Source organism: Leptinotarsa decemlineata, unplaced genomic scaffold (genome assembly GCF_025532065.1).
Source record: "Leptinotarsa decemlineata unplaced genomic scaffold, Ldec_3_MD MMD2_P_RNA_scaffold_14, whole genome shotgun sequence".
Lineage (NCBI taxonomy): Eukaryota > Metazoa > Arthropoda > Insecta > Coleoptera > Chrysomelidae > Leptinotarsa > Leptinotarsa decemlineata.
Genome location: NW_027412528.1, coordinates 3,585,361 through 3,607,618, shown reverse-complemented (window position 1 = coordinate 3,607,618; position 22,258 = coordinate 3,585,361). Strand labels below are relative to the sequence as shown.

General features: G+C 35.7%; 1 protein-coding gene across 1 annotated transcript in view; it reads left to right on the top strand.

The window, feature by feature from the left end:
• Positions 1-22,258, top strand: part of LOC111513771 (succinate dehydrogenase [ubiquinone] iron-sulfur subunit) — a 62,895-nt gene that overhangs the window by 21,441 nt on the left and 19,196 nt on the right. The window lies entirely within an intron of this gene.

Sequence of the window (22,258 nt, the reverse complement as noted above, 5' to 3'; positions counted from 1 at the left end):
CGAATGTTCTTTCGTTACCACGCCAGAGTAATAAAACAAGTTGGAACGCACGATAAGCTTCAGTTTTCGATGAATAGAGTAATGATCACAATCATCAAGTTTTTGTGTACTTGTGTTGTGTGTATTATTGAAACATATTTGGTATTACTCTCGATATACTGTCTGACGTGAATGTAATCCCTACATCGTGTTGTCATTGGATCATATTCATCTACATAGTCATCGATTTGTAAATCAGAAAAATTTGGCTTTACTTGTTGATGGATGTCAATGAGGGTCGCCCATTCATAACTCAAAAGTTTGAAATTCATTGTTGTAAAATTCTGTCCCTTAATCGGTTTTGTAAATTTTTTGTGCAACGTTCCGTTTTTAATCCCACCGGTCGAGTCCACACGAATTTCGAAAATCAGTCTATGACGGCTAGAATAAGTTTGAAATTTCGATTTTGATGAGCGTACGATCACATCTCAGCCAAGCCCATCTGCCATAAATTATCTATTCCTTTGATAATGGTACGACGTTGGGGAAATTATTTTCTAATTGGTTTATGCAGTTCACGCACAAGTTGAATCTTGTCTTTGGAAATCATAACTGTGCATGATGCTGTAGAACAATCCAATTTGTTACACTGAAGAAAGGTTTTGAAGACTTTTTTTTATGGCGAATTCCAAAATTTCAACATTCAGACCTAATGTAAATATTTGCGAATCAACGTCAGATCAAAATTCTTTCAACTTTATTTTCTTGGTCAAAATATCAGTTTGCTGCATAGATTGCAAAATTTCGGCAATCTTTTCGTGAATTGAATTGGTAAATTCTTTCAATCCCTTCAATAGATCGTTGCCGATAGGTTCGATATCGATTTCATGTTGACGGTTGAATTTTTAATGCAACTTTTGGGACTGTTCAGTAGCGTGTTGAGTTGTTTTAAATAGGTCGGCGTTAACTGTTTGATTTTTTCTATAAAATTCAATGCCTAACTCATTAATCTCAATCTTGATGAGTGTGATGACATCATTTTTCAGAGTTTGCATATCACTGCTTACATTTTTTGTGAACTCAATCATTTCCTATCAAAGTTTGTCATATTTCTTCTCATGAATGTAGTGACGTTTTTCTCAACTTCATCCACGTACTCTTTAATGACTGCGTCTGATGAGTTTGTAGGTCTTTTCACATTATACAATTTCAAATTATCAAAATCAATGTTACCATCGGGTATATGTATCAAACCTCCACCACTGCCTACTGATGATGTAGGATGCTCTCGCTTCCCATTGGAGCTACACCTGAACTTGTCGATAGCCATGCTGAAAATATGACACACACAGATATGATACTAGTAATATGCGTTTTATGATGTGGTTTCCACAACTCGAATGATAGTTTCAGCGCGTTCAAATTTTTCATGCAATTACAGCGACAGAAATGAACGCTTCATCTCGTAATATTTTCGATTTTTTTCGGAGCGATTTTTGTGACAATTCTGCATTATTTTCTGTGACATGTCATAATGCAAATCTTATAGGTTTCTGCAAGAAATGGGGGTAAAAGAAATGATTTTTTATGCGAATAAAGTGTCCGAAATGACCGGTTTATCGCATTATATTTCTGCAAAATTTGATGCGGGTTTTCGCGACAGAAATTAACGCTTTATAGCACTACATTTTAATTCATCAAATAAAAAATACATCTCATATTGAATCATTTTCTACTGAATAATGTTGGCTTCTTTGAATTCATTGAATATAGCTGTAATTTCATTTTCGTGAGAAGAAGAATTAACAGCATCTTTCGAAGCTATAATCAGATCCAAACTATCGCATAACTCGATCGGATCGTCCAATACATATTCTCATTTTATATCCAACGATGAGTGTCGATGGCAATCGTCTGTAGAATGATGGAACCAACTACATCATTGCTCACTAGATTATCGTAACCCCTACAAGTGTTTGAATCCGGAACATGGGTCTAATTATATCGGACCATTTCCATTTTTGAGTTCCCTTCATGAATCCTCTGACATTCAGGTGGAATTGTGTTACCTCTAAAAGGCATTCATAAGAGGCTTGATTCTTCTTCATTATAGTCTTTACGTTAATCAAGGAAGATTAAATTATATAGTACTGGAGTTCCTTCGATAGAGAGTCCTTCAGTTTTAATATTTCCACATCTATCAAAGTCAATGTACTTTCTACCAAGGATCCATGTCGATGAGGACTCGTCATAAACTGATCTGTATATTGGTGGTGGTGATGGCGACTCGTGGAATACCTCATCATAATCGTCATCCTTTCCCATTTCAGCAATATATTCAAGTGGTGAAAATTGTGTTTCTTCAAATGCTCGAGATTGATCGAATGGTTCCGTCTTCATTTCCTCTTCCAATTTGACACCACCATACCTCTAATGGTCATTTTTAAAAGATTACAGCTTTATTCTTCAGTAATGTCGATATAGGTTGGAAAAACTTTTGCAATGATTCATCCTCTTCAGACTTTCCCAATTTCAGAGCTAGATTCGTTTTTCTTATACTTTTCTAATTTTTGTTTTTGCGCACAACATCGACTACGTCACTGAGCGGTTTCTTATTGAAAAATCGTTATTCTCTATTTACACATGAACTTGTCGAAGCCTTTTTGATATCGCTTCGCATTCAGATCATATTCCTTGATAATGATAAAAGTTCCATACTTGTCTCACCAACAATACAATCATGTTGCAATTGTCGCTTATCAGTTGTGTGGGTATTTTGGAATACGTCTGGCACAGATAGATGGCATCAATGTCCTTATGTTGGCAAATGGATTGCTATTCATGACTTTTCTGCTGACCATCGCAGGCTACATTTTTGAACATGAATATCGAATTTTATTTAGCCGCCTCTGGACTCCGAATTTCTTCGTTGTCTTAAAATGGAAAATAAACGACTCTTTCAATTTTTTTATAATATACTTGTGTCGATAGCGCAACTTGATAATGCTGTGTTGGTTTTTATACACCCGGATGAACCACATATGATGGCACGGAAGGAATTAGGCAACAATTTGCCGTGATTATTTCGATATTCGACACCATTATCCAAATAGTCTTTAATTTATCTATGGTAATGTATTGTTTTGCGGAACGACCTCCATGTTCTAATCGGTGGTTGGGAGATACACTGTAGCGTACACATTGACGTCATCCATCATTCCTAATGTTGACTTATCACAGAGAAGGTATCGCCAATACATTAATCAATGACCTACCATCAGAATTACACTTACATGGCTATACGTATTGCGGTCCTGGTAAGAAACTAAAAGAACGTCTTGCACGAGGTGATCCTGGTATCAATCCATTGGACTTGGATTATAAACAACACGACCTGGCATATTCGCAAAATACGTCTCTTGAAGCTAGACATCGAGCTCTCTGAGGAAAGGCGTGGTAACGAGTGAAGTCTAAACACGCAACACTTAGCAAAAACTCTAGTCGTCACCGGAGTCATGAAGTCCAAACGCAAATTAGGAATGGTAAGTGTGAAATCATTTCAACGCATCATTTTGCAAAATATATTCAAGAACTAGGAGCCCACCACGAATGACGTTGAGAAATCCGCGGCATATGCTCGAAAGGCGGCAAAAATGGCCGTCTGTATAGCTGGAGGACGTAAGAAAATACGTATACCGAGAGTTATTCCAATCGAATCAAAATCCAGAGCAATCGTTCCACTCATACTCATATTTGCAGGCCTTTCAGTTTTGGGTACATTAGTAGGGAGAACGAGCGCCTTCGGAAAAACCGTGATAGATACAAAAAATGCCGAAAAGGAAACAACGTCACAATAAAGCTATGAAACATTTGTTTCCGTTTGTACCTACGCCAAAAATTCCCAAGGGTATGGTCTGCTCCTGAAAAAACAACATCAATACAAAGGACGAGGTATTCACTTGAAAAAGCAAAAAACTCCTACTGAAGCTACCCCATAGAGCATTATATGATTCGAACATTCTAAAATGTGCCCATCAATCAAAAATACCACATTTTCGTGGAGTCTTTATGCGTGACACATTGCCAATTTGTGGTCATTGGCTGCGAGAACATGCTGTATGGAACTTGGATTCTCAATTGAATGCAGGCTCTCATTGGTGAGCAAACTTCAAAAACGGCAATGCTGTACAATATTTTGACAGTTTTGGTAATATCAAACCTCCAATGGAATTGGTACGATATTTTGGAAGGGGTACACTGATTACATGTAACAATGATCGATATCAAAATTTTGACCGAATTAATTGCGGACATCTGTGCCCACAGTTTCTACTTCATAATGCTTGGGAAAATGCTGGATTTGACCGATGCTGAATTGAAAACTCTAGTGATTGACTATTCGATTGAGAATGCTGAACCTTGGGAATTATCGGATGTTTGGACTACCAACATCGATTCGCTTTGCAGATTCGTTTACCATGTTTCATCATCCATTATCGACATGAGGTGGTGCTGCCTACATCAGTTGCGTCATCGTTACAATAAGCAATGTTTTATGGCCCTGTTAGTTCACGAAGAGAATGCCATCATTGTATGAATACATGATTTTCATTCATTTTTGTTTATAATCATTATTCAAGGTACAAATTAAGTTTGGGAGCTTCCGAAATTGATTTTTAAAAATAAAAATTTTCCGAAAAACTCAAAGTTGAGTTGCAATTATATTTTATTAGCAATGTCAAAGCCAAAGGTACAATTATAACTAACTGAAACAAAGAAAAACTCATATTTATAATATCGGGTAAGCTTGGGTAGAATTGCAGCGTCTATTTAATTCCTAGTATCCAGCGTGAGATACTTAATGTTAATGCACTCCGGGAATTGGCCTTGGCTATATCTATAACATGGGTTGTCCATACATAACACCTCCCCTCGTTGTTTAGAAATTAGGGTTGATTTATCAAACCTGATTTCTATCCTAAGATCTTCAATCGGTATGCACCGATTTTCTGTATCGGGATCCTGTCTGGTTCTTCTAGGCGGTCCAAGTTTCTTCATTAGTTGAACTGAGATCAGGGATGTTGCGAGACAGATCATAACGATGTACAGGAATATTGTCCACAAACTAATACCTGACGAAACGATGGTTCTTCCTCTTGAAGTTTGTCCCGTACATGGTCCATTTGATTTTGGATACTCTTCAAGTCGTCAAGATTCAGTGATTCGAGTCGAAATGGAGGCGTTTCTTCAATGTTTTTCAACAGGTTCTCTTCGGGTTTGATATCTAGATGAGGTAATTTTAAAACTTTTGTTTCAATTTTAGGGTTTTTGTGGGTTTGTAGAATGGTGATGTCTACTTTTAGTTTACAGGTTTCTGGAATTTCGATCACATAGGTCCCTTCGAGAGATGACGTTTCTTCTTCGTTGTTACACTCTGACGAGGCCGTTGTTTCATTTGGGAATATTGCGATCCACTGGTTGGAATTTAGAGTAGTTTCCGAAATATCGGGCATTGGTGATGGTTCGGGTGGTATCGTATTTTCAACAATCATTGGTTCCGGAATAATCGGTGGGGAATCAGGTGCACGAAAAATTTCTTCTTGTCGTATTCCCGTGTCCATAGGTTCTGGGGTGATCAATCGGTTTTGACTATCTTCTTCCATCCGTATGAGATCACCTAGGAGTTGGTCTAATTCGGGGTCGTTGTCGACTTGGGTGGATCTAGCATCAATTTCCATTGAATTAATTTGTACCCTTGAGAGTGCGTCAGCATTGGTGTTGTGTTTTCCTTTTTTGTATACAACTTTGTAGTCATATTCCTCGAGGCGAAGTCTCCGTCTTACTAATTTTGAGTTGGGCTCTGTCAACGAGCCACTGTAGTGGTCGGTGATCCGTATAGATAGTGAACTTCCTTCCGTAGAGGTACGGGCGAAAATACTTCGTCGCCCAAACGATCGCCAAGAGTTCTTTTTCTGTTGTTGAGTACTTTTGTTCTGTGTCGTTGAAGGTTCTTGACGCATAGGCGATAGGCTTGTCCTCTCCGATTCGTCCTTGGGATAGTATAGCTCCTAGTGCGAAATTGCTCGCATCGGTGGTCAAAATGAAGGGCCTACTAAAGTCTGGATATTTCAATATAGGGTCAATAATAAGAATTTTCTTGGAATTTTCAAAACTTTCTATAAAGTCGGCTGAATGCACGACTTTGGCATTCTTCTTTAAGCATTTGGTCAAGGGTTTGGTCAGCTTGGCAAATTCCTTTATGAATCTTCTGTAATACCCTAGTAGTCCAAGGAATGCTTTAATTTCCTTCTGATTTTTTTGGTATCGGAAATTTATGAATGGCACTAACTTTGTCTGGATTTGGTTTCACTCCATCTGGAGTTATTATATGTCAGAGGTAAGCGACTTCTTTTCGCAGAAATTCACTTTTGTCCAACTGGATTTTGAAGTTGGATGTCCTCAGTCGTTCAAAAACTTCTCTGAAGTGTTCCAGATGTTCCTGCAAGGATGTGGAGAAAATTATGATGTCGTCTAGATACACAAGACATTTCTCGTTCTGTATACCTCTAAGGATGTTATCCATGACGCGTTGAAACGTCGCTGGAGCATTTTTGAGCCCAGATGGCATCCTCTTGTACTCTGATCCATCTGAACTTGGTGGAACCTTGAAGCGAGATCCAAAGTGGTAAAATATTGACTTCGGCCTAGCTTGTCCAAGATATCGGTGATATTAGGTAGTGGATATTTATCATCCACTGTCTTTTGATTGAGTTTCCTATAGTCAATTACAAGCCTCCACTTCTTCTTTCCTGTCGCGTCCGGTTTTTTCGGTATGATCCACAATGGTGAACTCCAAGGTGATGTAGACGGCTGTATGATTCCTTGCTGTAGCATTGATTTTATTTGGTTGCGAACTTCCTGCTGGTGAACTTGATGATATCTGTATGATTTGGTGAATATAGGAGTGTCTTCTGTTAGCTTGATGGTATGCTTTATTTTATTATTGAACGTTAGAGGGATCTGCTTACAGTGAAAAATATCCATGAATTCGGAACGAAGTTTTCGAATTTCCCTTCTCTCTTCTTTATTCATGTGATCTAGCTGTACATTTTTTAAATTTATATTTCGTAGTTCTTCATAGGATTCTTCATTTCCTGTGAAATTTGAGTCTTCAAAATTGGTCACTTCGTAAATGTCGATAGGCTCGATGTTAATTGGTTCAAATAGATCTATTATCAATTTCTCATTTGTTGGGTTTATTATTGTTGTTAAAGCCTTTCCGTCATCAACTGCAACGTATGCTGCTGGCATTTCCAAATCTTGAAATTTGTTGTAGCTTATAATCCCTTCTTTCAGTGGTTTGTTGACCGGTATCTCCACGATATGTTCAGTTCGGGGAAGAAGTTCCATATGAAAAATTGATGTTTTCGACTTTTTGTGTTTTCTTTGGTTCTCTTCTCTTTCGAAATGAAGTGGAATGGTTGTTTCTTTTGTTAGCAGCTCGTTCCTGTCTAAGTTAATTGATGCTCCAATGTTTCGTAGCAAGTCGATTCCAATGAGTCCATCGTATTTAGGATTGAAATCGAAAATGAAGAACTTTTGGCAAAGATCGGGTCTTTTGAAAATTTTTGATAGAGGTATAGTTATGCTATAGTTGTGCGTAGAAATATTCTGAGCTGATTGTATCTGGAAATGATCCTCTTGAATATGCTGTGGGTAATATGTGTAAGACGAATTTGTACTAATGAGAGTTTTTGTTGAACCAGTGTCTATCATGAATTCTGAATTAGTTTCAGGAAAAATAATGTACGGTAGTTTGGAAATAGATGTAGCGTTAATCTCAACTAAGTCATTGATTTGTCCTGTTGGGTAATACGAAAATTTTGGCATTCTTCCGGTTCATGTCCAGGAATTAGTTGTTCCTGTGTTTCTGTAAAATTTTCGTACAACTGATAGTTTTCTTCTTCTTAATTATCGAGTGAGTGGTACTGATTGTATCCATAATCCATATTTTCATTAGCATAGCCTGCCTCTTCTGAGAAATATAGTTCTTCAGACACGAAGGTTGGTTTAGGTTTAGGCTGTGTATTTTTTGAAAAATTTCCTGATGACGTATTCATTGGTGTTGGTCTGGATGCTTGACGAAATGGATTTGGTTAAAAAACGTTCCTCTGGGTAGGTCTGCTTTATTGGCTACTCTGCATTGTAGATGAATTCCAGGCAGGTGGTTGCCTGAAGGGTGGTCTTTGGAATGTCACTTGATTTTGTGGTATGAAAGGTCCAATTGGTCTCTGACCAATAATCTGGCGGTTTTGCGAAAATCCTGGAGTTGGACGAATTACTGGATTTCTTGGTTGTGAGATAGTGAACGGTAATGTGTGAGTATCTCTCCTTTGGTTATACACTTGTATCAAAGTATTGGTTTTGTTTCGCGCATATGAAATATTTTCTTCTCTTAAAACTTGAGATAAAGCTGTTTCAATATTTTGGGGCCTCTTGAAGGAATTATTGATCCTAATGGTTCCTTCAATCCTGTGAGAAAAGCTTTCAATGTCAGATTATCATATAAGCTAGTTTTGACAATTCGAACTTGTGCATCAGGTTCGTTGCAAAGCAAGGTTTGAAAGAAGAAGGCTTCTTACATCTTGACATCGAGAACCATATTGTTGTGGTGACTCGCTATTTCCTTGTCTTAAAAGCATAAGGTCTCGAAGCAGTGAATTTTCGTCTCTTTGATCGGCAAAATTTCGTTGAAGTAAGTTGCGAAGGTCTGCCCAAGACGTTATTTCCCTTGCTCCGGTTATAGTTTTTGCTCTCCCTGTAAGTTTGTTTTTTATGCAAATTATCAAAAACTTATTGATGAAGGCTGCTGAGTTCTCTCTTTTTGAAAACTGGTTCACTATGAGGTCACATGCTTCAATAAAATCTGCTAGCTCTGCTGGTTCACCTTCAAATTTTGGGATGGCATCCAAATAACTTGTTTGAAAAGCGGTCATTTCGTCGGGTTGTTCTTGGATATTGTTTTCAGATAATTCGTTATGAAGATTGATATTCGAAATCAAATTTGCGAGATAATCAATTTCAGACATATAAAGGGAATATAAGGAGTATCACCGTTAAGGATTAAATTGGGATAAATGAGCAATCACTTACAATAATTTTTGTAGTATCCTCATTGGTCCAAATGGTCCTGAAGTGGTAACCCAAAAATTGTCAGTGGGAGACTGACCCAGAATCGTTTCCACTTAACTGCTGCTACTGGAGATGAAATTAATTGAGTGTTCCTGGTATTTCAACAGGTTGATTGTCACTGATAGTCCACTGATAATCCAATAAAGTGATTGGCACTGATAATCCAATAAATTGCTTGGCACTGATAATCCAGAGTTTTCTTATCACTATGTTCAAATTTTTTCACTTGAATGTTCGATGTTTGTTCAGTTCTTAAAAATAATTGGAAATAACTTCGACGATTTTAATCGAAATCTTCCGGTTCGAGGATATGGCAATGGATTAGTGTCGATTTTTAGATCACTACGGGCCACTACTATCCTACCGACTGCGCCAATTAAGTTTGGGAGCTTCCGAAATCGATTTTTAAAAATAAAACTTTTCCGAAAAACTCGAAGTTGAGTTACAATTATATTTTATCAGCAATGTCAAAGCCAAAGGTACAAGTATAACTAACTGAAACAAAAAACTCATATTTATAATATCGGGTAAGCTTGGGTAGAATTGCAGCGTCTATTGAATTCCTGGTATCCAGCGTGAGATACTTAATGTAAATGCACTCCGGGAATTGGCCTTGGCTATATCTACATATAACATGGGTTGTCCATACATAACATACATGTGGGAAACGTATCAGTTATGTCTATGATATCAACACTAATGAGTCGTTCTTCGACACTTTTTATCAATTTCAATCCGCCTACTCGATTGCATTTCGATTCGTACAACAGTATACCAAACATTAAAGAAGGCACAAAATTCTATTATTAAGAAAACGACGACAGAACTTAACAAAAAAGTATCGATATCCCTTCTGGATCTTACGAAATTGGTGATATTGAAACTTTAATAAACAAATATATTTTGCCTAAAATGCACAAAGAAAATCCCCTAGAATGTTTCTATCTCAAACTGAAGAATAATACACTGAAAAGCGAAATATATTGTTTGAAATACCTGCAAATGAAATAGCTTGGCTCACATTTTGGGGTTTCCGTCTACTTTTATCAAGATCAACTTGCATCACGCATTCGATCTACCTGTGGGTATCATTAAAGCTCGTACAATTTCAGCTTCATTATTCAGTAGTGTTGATATAGGTTGGAAAAACTTTTGCAACGACTCACCTTCTTCAGACTTTCTTGAACTTCACTAATTTTCGTTAATTTTTTTCTTGCGCACAACAACGACTACTTCACTGAGCGATTTCGTATTGACGAATCGTTATTCTCTATTCACACACACTTATGTACTTGTTAAAGCCTTTTCGATATCGATTCGCATTCATTTCATATTCCTCGACAATGATAAAAGTTTCATACTTGTCTCGCCAACTTTCTGTTTAAAAAACCTGTCTAAAATCTGTTTTTCCGTTAATCAGCTATCGACCCCATACGAACGACAACTCTCAGAAGTTGATAAACTTGTGTGAACTAAGGACTAACGAGGTTTTACCTTTTAACGTGTGATTCCTAAGACGGTTGCAGAATGATTCCAGCTTCAACCAAATAAATTATCTCGAGAAAAATATCTGGTCGACGCGGGAATCGAACCCACGACCTTCCGATCGTGAGTCGGGCGCACTACCACCGCGGTCAATTCCACAACACACATTTTCTTGAATTAATCGGAAGACATGTCAGGGGAGACGTGTTCATTGAATACATCTTTCAAATTCATTTCGTTTTGCTTGAACAATACAATTATGTTGCAATTGTCGCGTATCAGTTTTGTGGGTATCTTGGAATACGTCTGGCACAGATAGATGGCATCAATGTCCTTATGTTGGCAAATGGAATAATATTCACGAATTTTCTGCTGACCATCGCAGGCTACATCGTCGAACATGGTGATATTGAAACTTTAATAAACAAATATATTTTGCTTAAAATGTACAAAGAAAATCCCATAGAATTTTTCTATCTCAAACCGAACAATAATACACTGAAAAGCGAAATGTATTGTTTGGAACACCTGCAAATGTAATAGTTTGGCTTACATTTTGGGGTTTTCTTCTCAAGATCAACTTGCATTACGCATTCGATCTACCTGTGGGTATCATTAAAGCACGTACCATACACATAGATACCAACATTACGTTTGAAGCCTTCTACAATGAGATGCATACGATATACGAATTTGCCATTGATGTTGATCCTGGTTACGCAATTGAAAAAACATCCAATCACCTTACTAATCCACTCATGCAAATGAAATAAACAACATTGCGAGTGCTTGACCAACATTCCAGGCTCATCGATTTTAGAAACGGAGAAATAATAATTCGTTTGGAATTGAAGAGAAAATATGTTGTTATATATGTTTAACAATAACTCATCACCATATCCTCCGTCAGTATTCACCAAGACCTTTGAACAGCGTCAACAACTGTCAACGGAGAATACATTAATTTCAGAATGTTTATCAGAAATGTTGTCCAATCACGGGTTCAACAATTTCCAAAAACCACAAAACGATGAGTCCATACAGAAGTTAGAATGGCGAACCTACTAATCGTATGTCAAATCTTATTGCAACAAAAATGTCATTTGTTCGAAGGTGCTTGACAAAGTTTCATGATGAACTTCACTAGTTCGGACTTCCATTGTCTGTTATATAAAATGATTTGAAATCCCTCAAACAACTGAAAAAGAAGAATCAAAAATGAATAGCTGAAAATAACAATTATATTAAGCAAAAATAACCTGAAATGAAATAATAGTGAAATAAAATACAAGTGAAAATAGAAGAATTGAACAAAAAATAAAAAATAAAGAAATAAAAATGAAAATAATATTCCAAGTCACGTTACTTCACGACGTTTCGGTTGTTAGTATCTACAATCGTCTTCGGGTCATCACCCGAAGACGATTGTGATCATCAACTTTTGAAAGCTATGTGATTGTATGTTTCCAATAAAGATCGTGATTACACTAAAATCAACAATGATCCAACAATATTCAATCATTTGAATATCGTCATAATAAGGCTCACTTTATACGGCGAGAATTACCCCAAAAAATATGCATCTGAATTTTGCCAAAAGTGATTATCGCAAGCTCCTTTCAACTACTCACAATTCGGCAAAATTACCCAATCAACATAATCCTCTTCTCACTTCCATTGCCTTGTTGGAAAAAGCTCTCTTTGTCATCGATTATTCCAGAAGGGACGAGAGCATCAAAAGTTCCCGTGTTGATGTAAAATTTGAAATCGAAGCGTCCGAGGTATTTCCACAAAATACACGAGCCTATTGCATCATTGTGCACGACACTGTCATTGAACACCTCCCACTCAGCGAAATAATTAAGAAATGAAACTGAACATGTGCTGCAGTATCAATCGCAGAGTTAACATGAGAATAGCTGTTGTAGATATTCGAGGTTTCATCATCAAGCAACAATTTCATCCTAAGGAGATAGCTATTGGGATTGAAATTCAATGCAGTAATTTTTACTGCTGCCAAATACACCATTTTCCTGTTTGAGTGAAGAAGATCGCCGTACCGCTTGTAACTCAAAGCGTAATGTTCATGGATTGAAGTTTTCCTCTGGCTTTGTGGAATATGAACAGTCATAAAAAATCTATAAGGTATCGATATCGTTTATGTGCGTGACTATCTAACTGCGAAATTTAACGAGTTGGATATACCTACACGCTTCGTGAATTTGAAGGACTATGACAATACGACGTGTATAGTTTCCACATTCGACAACAACGACGGAGGTGTCTCACCTTGCATGCATCACATTCACATGCGAACCAATTATAATTGCAATATTAGAAACGCAAATATTCTATACAAATGGCTTTATAATATATTACCAAATTGAAAATGCTGAATAAATTTCTATTCAAAATGGTGTATTCTTCCTTTTTCACCTAACCTCATACCTGATGTTGATGTTGAAAATAAAAACGGCTACATGGAAATGTTACATGAAGAAGTTGCGCTCTTACGAAAACGTTACACAAAAACGTTTTGAAATCTATCCGTACCACCGTGTGCTGCGTGTTTTCTTTTACGTTAGCAGCCTTGTTTTTTTCTTCAACGCTGCCCACCCTGTTTACCTCCATGACAGCCATGATTTTTTCCTCAACGCTGGCAACCATGTTCTTTTTTGTTTGACGCCCTGTATACCATCTGATTGATAGTTTTGAAACAACACCCTCTATACCTTATGATTTTTCGACAATCAGCCACCTATTTTTCCTTTTAAGTTAGTAGTTATGTTTTTTTAACGCGGCACACCCTGTATACCTCGATGGCAGTAATGTTTTTTTCCTTTACGTTAGCAGCCATGTTTTTTTCTTCCACGATACACACCCTGTATACCCAATTATTATTGTTTTCATATCATTCCAAGCGCGCTCGACTCGTTATCTTGCACATCAAACCATGCACATGAAAAAAAAAATGTATGAGCCACTTCCGTTCTGTCATAGTTGCTCTACTTATTTTTGTTTGAACTTCGATGATTTCAGTTACATATTTCTCCCCTGAATAATATACTTGAACGAATCTGAATAGATGAAATCTCGCTACGTGGCCTTATTTGCACACAAATGATGCCATTTAACCGACAGTATCAAGGTCATCATCGCCTTTGATGATGTCTACCGTGTAGTAGACGAAACGTCAACCATGAACACCTACAGTCAGCGGTAAACAAAGCCGTAAAATAACTTTTTGTAAGATAACAGTGTTAGATAACAGGTTCAGATAAAAACCTTGATAATTTCCAAATTCGAAGCCTGGAATTTTTTTGAGTCGTTTTTAATGTCTTCAGAAAATATCCTTTGCTGGAAAAGTTGAAAAATTTCTCATGTATTAAAGTTCTACCCGAAAAGTGCCTGCACTATACAGGGTGTAACATAAGTACGTTAAAATATTCAAGTGACGTATTCCAGAGACAATTTTAAGAAAAAAAGTCTATATGAAATTATGTCCAAAAATTCTTTGTTTCGGAGATACGGGGTGTTGAAATTGAATTTTTTTGTTTTCTTTTTGAATTGGATGAACCACTCAGTTTTCGACTCCAGCCAACTCGACCTGAGGAAAGCGAAGGTCAGGCGCTTTGATAAGCCAAGATCTTCAATGTTGTTGAAGAATACCCCATGCTTTGACTCATCTTTATGTTTCCCCGGGAGTGAAGTGATCTCTGCGGCTTTTATATGGGCCTTTTGCTGAAAGTGTTCCAAGTCGGCGATAGAGTTGTGAACCTCCTCCAAACGAGGAGTGGTGAAGTGAAGATTAGAACGGCAAGCTATTCGTTGCAGCAACTTTATTCTTCTACAACAGTTCCGATGACCAGATCTGTCGAATTTTGTACTGATACTTGCCGCGAAGAGATTTATTATTTTCATTTGTTACATACGAAAAGTATACAAATGGATTCTTCAAGTTTTCTCGATTATTTGAGGATTATTTTCGTTTCATTCCCTTTCATTACGAGGATTTTTGAATTATCGAATGAATAAATATCGGTTATCAGTCAAATATCATGTAAAAAAAGCTACAGAAAACTTCCAACAGCTGAGCAACTCAAGATAAAATGTAGGAAAGCCATTGAATATTGAGTCTCAATTGATTTCAATGAATATAAGAGACAGAACCAATATATGTTCCAGTCAAACAATATATGTAGTTATGAATTCCGTATCTGCTAACTTAATAAGTTATGAACATTTTCGAAACTGATTTCAAAAAGTGAGGCGTTTTGACATCTGAAACATTTCTGATTTGGATTTTTACACTTTTGTTGAATTTAAACGTAGACAGAATATACGTTACAATAATTTATTTCATAAAATAAAATCCACTAATATCAATAAATTTCTCCATTTTGAAAAAACTTCATTTGAGAATATAAAATTTAAAGAAAATTGGTTCAAAAATATCACAAACATTGATTTTCCATTAGAAGTTGAAAAAATGTCAGCTCTTGGTCCTAAGTTTGCACTTTTTTCTTCCAAAAAAGATTTCCAAGTTTCATCTTTATTAACGGAATTTGAGAATATGACAGTCTTTTGACCATACGAGACAAGACCTATTCAGATCTAAGTACACTAATGTAATAACAAATTACTTACATAAAGACCAAATTGATCACTTCGTCAATAAATATTATGATCGATGTAATACTTTTCTCAAGCAACATCTCGAAATTTACATAGTCCAGAGTGATGAAGGCAATGTAACTGATACTATGAACGAGCATGATTACTTAAATAAATGTCAAGAACATCTTGATAATCCACAATATTACACTAAACTAAAAGGTAATCCTGTTTGTACATTGCAACAAAAAGCTAATAAATTAATTTCAGACTTGGTTAATAAAGAACAATCAGAAGACATTACTGGCAAACAAATTAAAATCTATAACGCTATTGCTCCCAGATTTTACGCTTTACCTTAAATTCATAAACCATCTATTCCAATGAGACCTATTGTTTCCTCTATTTCTTCTCCTAACGGCCCAATTGCAAAATTTTTGACAGATATTTTAAATCTTGCCTACAAAACTGATAATCATTTTGATATTAAATACTCTTTTTATTTTAGTGAAATCGTCAACAATTTTCAGTTACCCGATCAATATAAAATTGTAAGTTTTGATGCTGTTTCTCTATTCACTAATCTTCCAATACAATCAATAATTCAAAGTATTGAAAATCATTGGAACGAAATTGAACAATATACCACTGTAGACAAAAAAATTCCTTATTTTATTGAAATTTATTTTTGAAACAAATATATTTGAATTCAACAATCAATATTATAAACAAATTTTTGGTACACCTATGGGTTCTACTTCATCTCCAATTCTTATCAATTTTGTACTAGATGACCTTCTGACTGAAATTTTAAATAAACTGGAATATAATATTCCCCTCCTCAAACGATATGTTGATGATATATTCCTAGCACTCCCTTCAGATCTAATCGAAAACACTCTTAACTTCTTCAACTCTTTCAATCCACATCTTCAATTCACTTGTGACAAAGAAGTTAATGATTCTTTACCTTTCCTTGACATGAAAGTCATCAGGTTTGAAGGAAACGTTCTTAAGACTATATATGTGGCACAGAAAATCTATATGTAGCAATAGGTTCATTGGTTACTTTTCACAGCACCCTTCAAGGATGAAAACCAACTCAATTTTATCTCTTAAAGAAAGAGTCACTAGATTGTCCCATCCAGATTTTGTTAAAAATGATTTGAAATGTTTAAAAAGTATTCTAATGGAAAATTTATATCCTCCTAAGCTTTTAAATAAATATTTATTCAACTTACCCAAATTCAATCTCAATTAAAGTTATTCAAATTTATCTACCCCAATTTCACGTAGTATTATTAGGTATGACATTTCCGAAACAGATAATTCTCCTTCTTCTAATGAAAATAAACAAATTATATATAATCATTCTGTAAGATATATTCCAAATTTGACCCCTAAATTACTTAATATATTTCGTGACATAAAAAGTATTAGAATTTCTATCAAGATTTATAAAACAATTTCATCCCTATATTCTAGAATCAAAACCCCACTCAGCAACAAAGAAAAATCCTATGTTATATATAGTATTCCATGTTCTTCTTGTAATTCAATTTACATTGGTGAGACCAGTCGTAATATATCTGAAAGAATCACGTCACATAAAAGTGACTGCAGACTCAACAAACGTTCCTGTGGACTAGCTGAACATGTTTTCTCTTCAGATCATGTTATGGATTATCAAAATACTGAAATTTTAACAGTTGAAAATAATAAATTCAAAACGCTTTTTCTAGAAATGGTTCACATAACTAAAAATAATAATAAATTAAACAAAAAATCAGAAATACAAAATTTAAGTCAAATTTACAATTATATTTTAACTTTTGATCAATAAAATTGAACAAATAATTTCAATATCATATCACTAATAATTTTTACTTACACTTACATTTGAATCTCACTGTATGTGCAAATATCATAATAATCACATATATTATATACATATATATATATACATATATTATATATATGTATATATATATATATATATATATATATATATATATATATATATATATATATATATATATATATATATATATATATATATAGAGAGAGAGAGAGAGAGAGAGAGAGAGAGAGGTAGTCTTTGCTGACTAGTTACGAACAATTCCTTGGAGTTATTTGGGATAGCAGCGAAGCGCAAGTGTACTCTTATAACATTATATTTCCAATATTTCGACAATGGTTATTGTCATCATCAGGGAGCTAAGATGATAGATTTTGAATTAATACAGAACTTAAGTTAACAGACGGATACTTACAATGTTAGTGAGATTGGTCGCAATTGAGTTGAGTTAAAATTGAAATATGAACGTTGTGATCATGATAAAAACACGTAACAACTGTAAAATTACAAGACATATGAAGTAAGTGAAAGCTACAATATATATACGTTAAATGAGGAATATTCATAATTTAACCTTTCTAGATTTCATATCATTTCTAGAAACATGTGGATTCGTTTTCCGATGGCATTTCAGGTTAGCTTCCCAAATTTCTGCTACCGCAGTTGTCGGTTGATTGGTCAAACCACCAACACTGACATAAAAACTTGGCAAGTTGACTTGGGTGTCACACCAATAGGTGGTTCCACTTATGTTTCGTTTGCGTTTACGCAGCTATTTTTATCAAGTACTTTCTTGGTTTTTTCTCATTTTGTCTTTAATCGAGGACCGCCTGCCCGGTACTGACGATGCCCAATAGGCTGAAACAGCTGTATACCGGTGGCTCTTGAATTGAAATCAATATGGGAATGATCAAAGAGTACTTATCTATTTATTTTTTGATTTTCATGGAATTATTTTCCAGCAGCTTGACTGCATTAACCTTTCTAGATTTTATATATATATATATATATATATATATATATATATATATATATAGCAATGGCCTAGAATGATATCCACGTAACTCACAAAAGGCAAACTTTACAGGAGAAGCAAATAACGTACCAGTTATTCAAAAGTAATAATACTTAGTCAGTAATTGGTATCTAAATTTGTTATATTTCATAACAGTTATGCCTAATACCATCAAATGTTGAAAAGTTAAAATTTTGACTTTTGATTATGACTTACAAGGTTTTCTAAGTTGTAGGCAGACTGAGTTGCGAGGAATTCCACCTCAATTTTTAGTTACGAGTATTTATCACTCATAACCTTGATAGAGATAAGAGGTTTTCTTCATAAAAAACACGTCTTGTAAAGGTACTCACAATCATTGTAATGTTCAGAAAAATCTACATTTCGTCATTATACTAAATTACAATGAATATGAGTTAATAAACTGAATATCATCGACAAATTACTCAAGTAAAGATGCTAAGGATGGTGAGGTAAGTTGTCATAAAATGCATGAATGTCTTTTGGTATCACTTGTTTGAGCTCTTGTAGGTGGCGAAACTTAATGCCATCAATCGGTAAAGGAGCATCGTACAACTGATCCAGCTCTACAATTCTAGTGGATACCTTTTTGATTCTTCTAGGGAGGTCAAAAAACTGATCTTTGGGACTGAGTTTTACTTGGATTTTGCCTTCGGGCGTGTACTGAATACATCTTATCTCTGTTACTACGGGCTCTCCCTTCTTATTTGCACCTGGTCGAATTGATGTAATGAGGTTGACGTTATTGAACCTCTTAAAAAAAGTTAAATCCAGCTGGAATACTTTGTATGGTTGAGGATTCAATCTAGCTGTTGTTATTATTTCAACATAACCTGATGGGGAATATATTTCCCTGTTCTTCATTCGTTTTCCAATGTTGCTATGGATGCTATCGCATTCCATTTGGGTATGACCCTTTTCTAAGTATTTTTGAGTTTTATTTTAATCCCGGATTCATGAGATATCAATAGCAAGGCAGTTGCCATAATGGCATTTCTATTTTGGTTGTTACAGCCATCATTGTAAATGATTACGTGTTTGATCCCATCTGAATTGATTTCTGTTGAAATGAAATGAGTGAGTATGGTTGCAGATTCGTCAGCGTTTACACCCCCCTCGGTTTCATCCCAAAGATAACAGTAACCTTGCCCTGTCTTCAGGTTGTACAGAGTGAAGTTGTGCAATTTTAGTTTTTTTTTCTGTAGTAGAATGCAGAAGCTTTGAGATAAAGGCATAACAATACTGCTTGAACATCCATCGTGTAAACTGCAGTGTCTTGACCGCTTTCTTCCTTGTCTTTAGATTTTTCTTCTCTTGCTTCATTTTTTCTTCTTATATGAATATTGTATTCTCCTTCGGAAATATTATCTTGTCTATAAGCACAACACAAATCACATTGGTCTTTCTTAGGAGAAAAAAGTCACAAATTCATCGCCTCAAAAACTTCATGGAATGTAAAAGAGGATGCAACTAATTTTTCCTTTCTCTGTGATATACAATATGATCTGTACTCTCGGAATAACTGTGCTTTAGATTGCCAAAACGGTTCTAGATACAGTTTTGTGGTATCCTCACGACAAAAATGTGATTCTAATTTCGGAAGGAGTTCCAGATATTGACTTATAAGTTTCCTGACAGCAGCGTTGTGCTCTTGCTGTCTTGTTTTTGTAGTATTATCAGTTTCATTACTGTTTTCATCAGTTCTCCGCAGATCATTCCCATTTTGCTCGTCGAGTTGGTTTTTCAACACCCAATTTTGAACCGTCCATTCACCAAGGCCAATAGAGTTTAAGAACATTTTTTTGCATACTCAAATTCCATTTCCGTTTTCTTTCAGGTGATATTGTAACGAATTACTTCTTTTCAAGTTGGTACTGGGTACTGTTCTCTGATGGACTTGGGTCCTAACAACAAGATTGGTTACTTCAATCTTTCTTTGTCCCCAATCGAAGTTCCAAAAATTTTCAAAAATTTTCTTTCTTCTGTCTTCTGTTATCAGCATACATTTGAACTGATTTCTTTTAGTGATTTTACAAGAACATCGTGATTTCAGCTGCCTTTTTTGTCGTTCAACGTCAAAAACAGTTTTTCCATCTTGATTCTTTCTTCGACCCTTGTATTCTTCTTCTTTCATTCTTTTGATTTTATTACTAACAGCTACCCATGATTTCTTATTGGCTTTCCCCTTTTGGCCCGTTTGCGCTTTTGGCAAATTTCTTTGGTATGATTCCGAGGATCCACATTTTCTTCATTTTCGTCCAAATCGCTCTCATTTGAACTTGGTTCATAGGTTCGGTCATTTTTTTCTTTCAGATCATGTTGGGATTTTTCGTTCGGTTCTAAACCAGAGCTCTCATTATTTGTATGTGACGAATTTTGCGATGCTGTCTGTAACGTTTCTTCTGAAATTACATTCACGGTGCAGTAAGGGTCAATGGAGATCAGTTCAGCATTCAGAGCCAAATCGAGTTGTTGACTAAGTTCATCTTGAAGAAAACTGTCTACTAAATCAAATTCGATTTCGTTTTCATTGAAGACGTGTGGTATCAATATGCTATTATTTGAAATTTCTATAGGTAAACTACTAGTTTCCAACTGATTGTTATTAGTTTCCTCTGCATCTGCTGCTGGTACGACAATAACAATGGGCTCATTGCTGATTTCTTCTCGAGAGTGTGTCGGTGTTGAAGTTATGGCTTCATAACATTCTCCACCTAAAATGTTAGTAAACATGAAAAAAAGCACTTGTTTTTAAATGCTACTTGGCTCAACATTCTCGTCAATGGGAATCTACTAATACCCCACTATAAGGTGAAATAAATACTTTTATCAAATTTTGTAGACTTTCACGGCTGGAAACTGATAACTTGTTAGGAGTTTCTGGGCTTCTGAGCCGTGGTCCGTAGGATTTTGAGCCTGGCGTTTTGTCTTCATCTGTGGCAGAGGTATCCCCTGCTGCGAGGCTTTTGTCAGGCCCAAAAACCTACGGACCACGGCTCAGAAGCCTGAAAACTTCTAACAATTTAACAAATAATTGTTTATAATATTTGTATGATGATTGAATGTGTAGCTTCATTTCCGTTAACGTGAAAAAAGCACTTAACAGAATTGAAACTACACATTCAATCATTTTACGAGTAAAAACAATCATTTGTCATTTCATCTTATATTTCTCCATTGGTGAAATTGTTGAGCCAAATATCAAATCTTCATCTGGTTTTATTTCTATCTTACCTTTTTCTTCATCTTCTCGCTTTTCAGTTTGTTTCAGAGCTAAAGCTACGAGCCTACTGCCTCTTGATCTGTATTTTTTATCTTTCATCTGTAAAAGATCATAAAATAGGTGCAGTATTCAACTAGAGAAAAATATAGAAATGTTCATAATGAGTTTATTGCTCAAGAAGTATACCAGTAACCAAGGGCGCCCATACAAACATTTCCAGGGGGGCCCGGACCGGAAACATTTCGGCCTACACCTTTTTAAGTGTTATACTCAGCTCTAATCACTTCTCATTTATGACTCTCCTGTGTGAATCGGTTTAACAGAGTTCAAACACAACTGAATTTCAACTATATATACCAGTAACCAAGGGCGCCCATACAAACATTTCCAGGGGGGCCCGACCGGAAACATTTCGGCCTACACCTTTTTAAGTGTTATACTTAGCTCTAATCACTTCTCATTTATGACTCTCCTGTGTGAATCGGTTTAACAGAGTTCAAACACAACTGAATTTCAACTCAGACTGTAAAAATTATGAATTTTTGTTTCGATGAATGTTATTTTTCAAAGACTTGGGGGGGGCCGAGCCCCCCCTGCCCATATGCATGACGCCCATGCCAGTAACATAGCGCTCAAGAACTTCAGTACAACATGATTCTCCGATTACATAAAATAGCTGAAAAAATAATGCCTCCAAAGCAAGGATTTCTTGCCGTACCGTAGATTAATTATAAGAAAAATTCTCGCAACTAGGATCAGTAGGACCATCGGTGATTTATTTAATTACATTATTCATCAACACGTTGAAAACATTATTCAATTAAAATCAAATGAACATGAGAAAACCTTGTAACTCAATAGAAAAAATGCT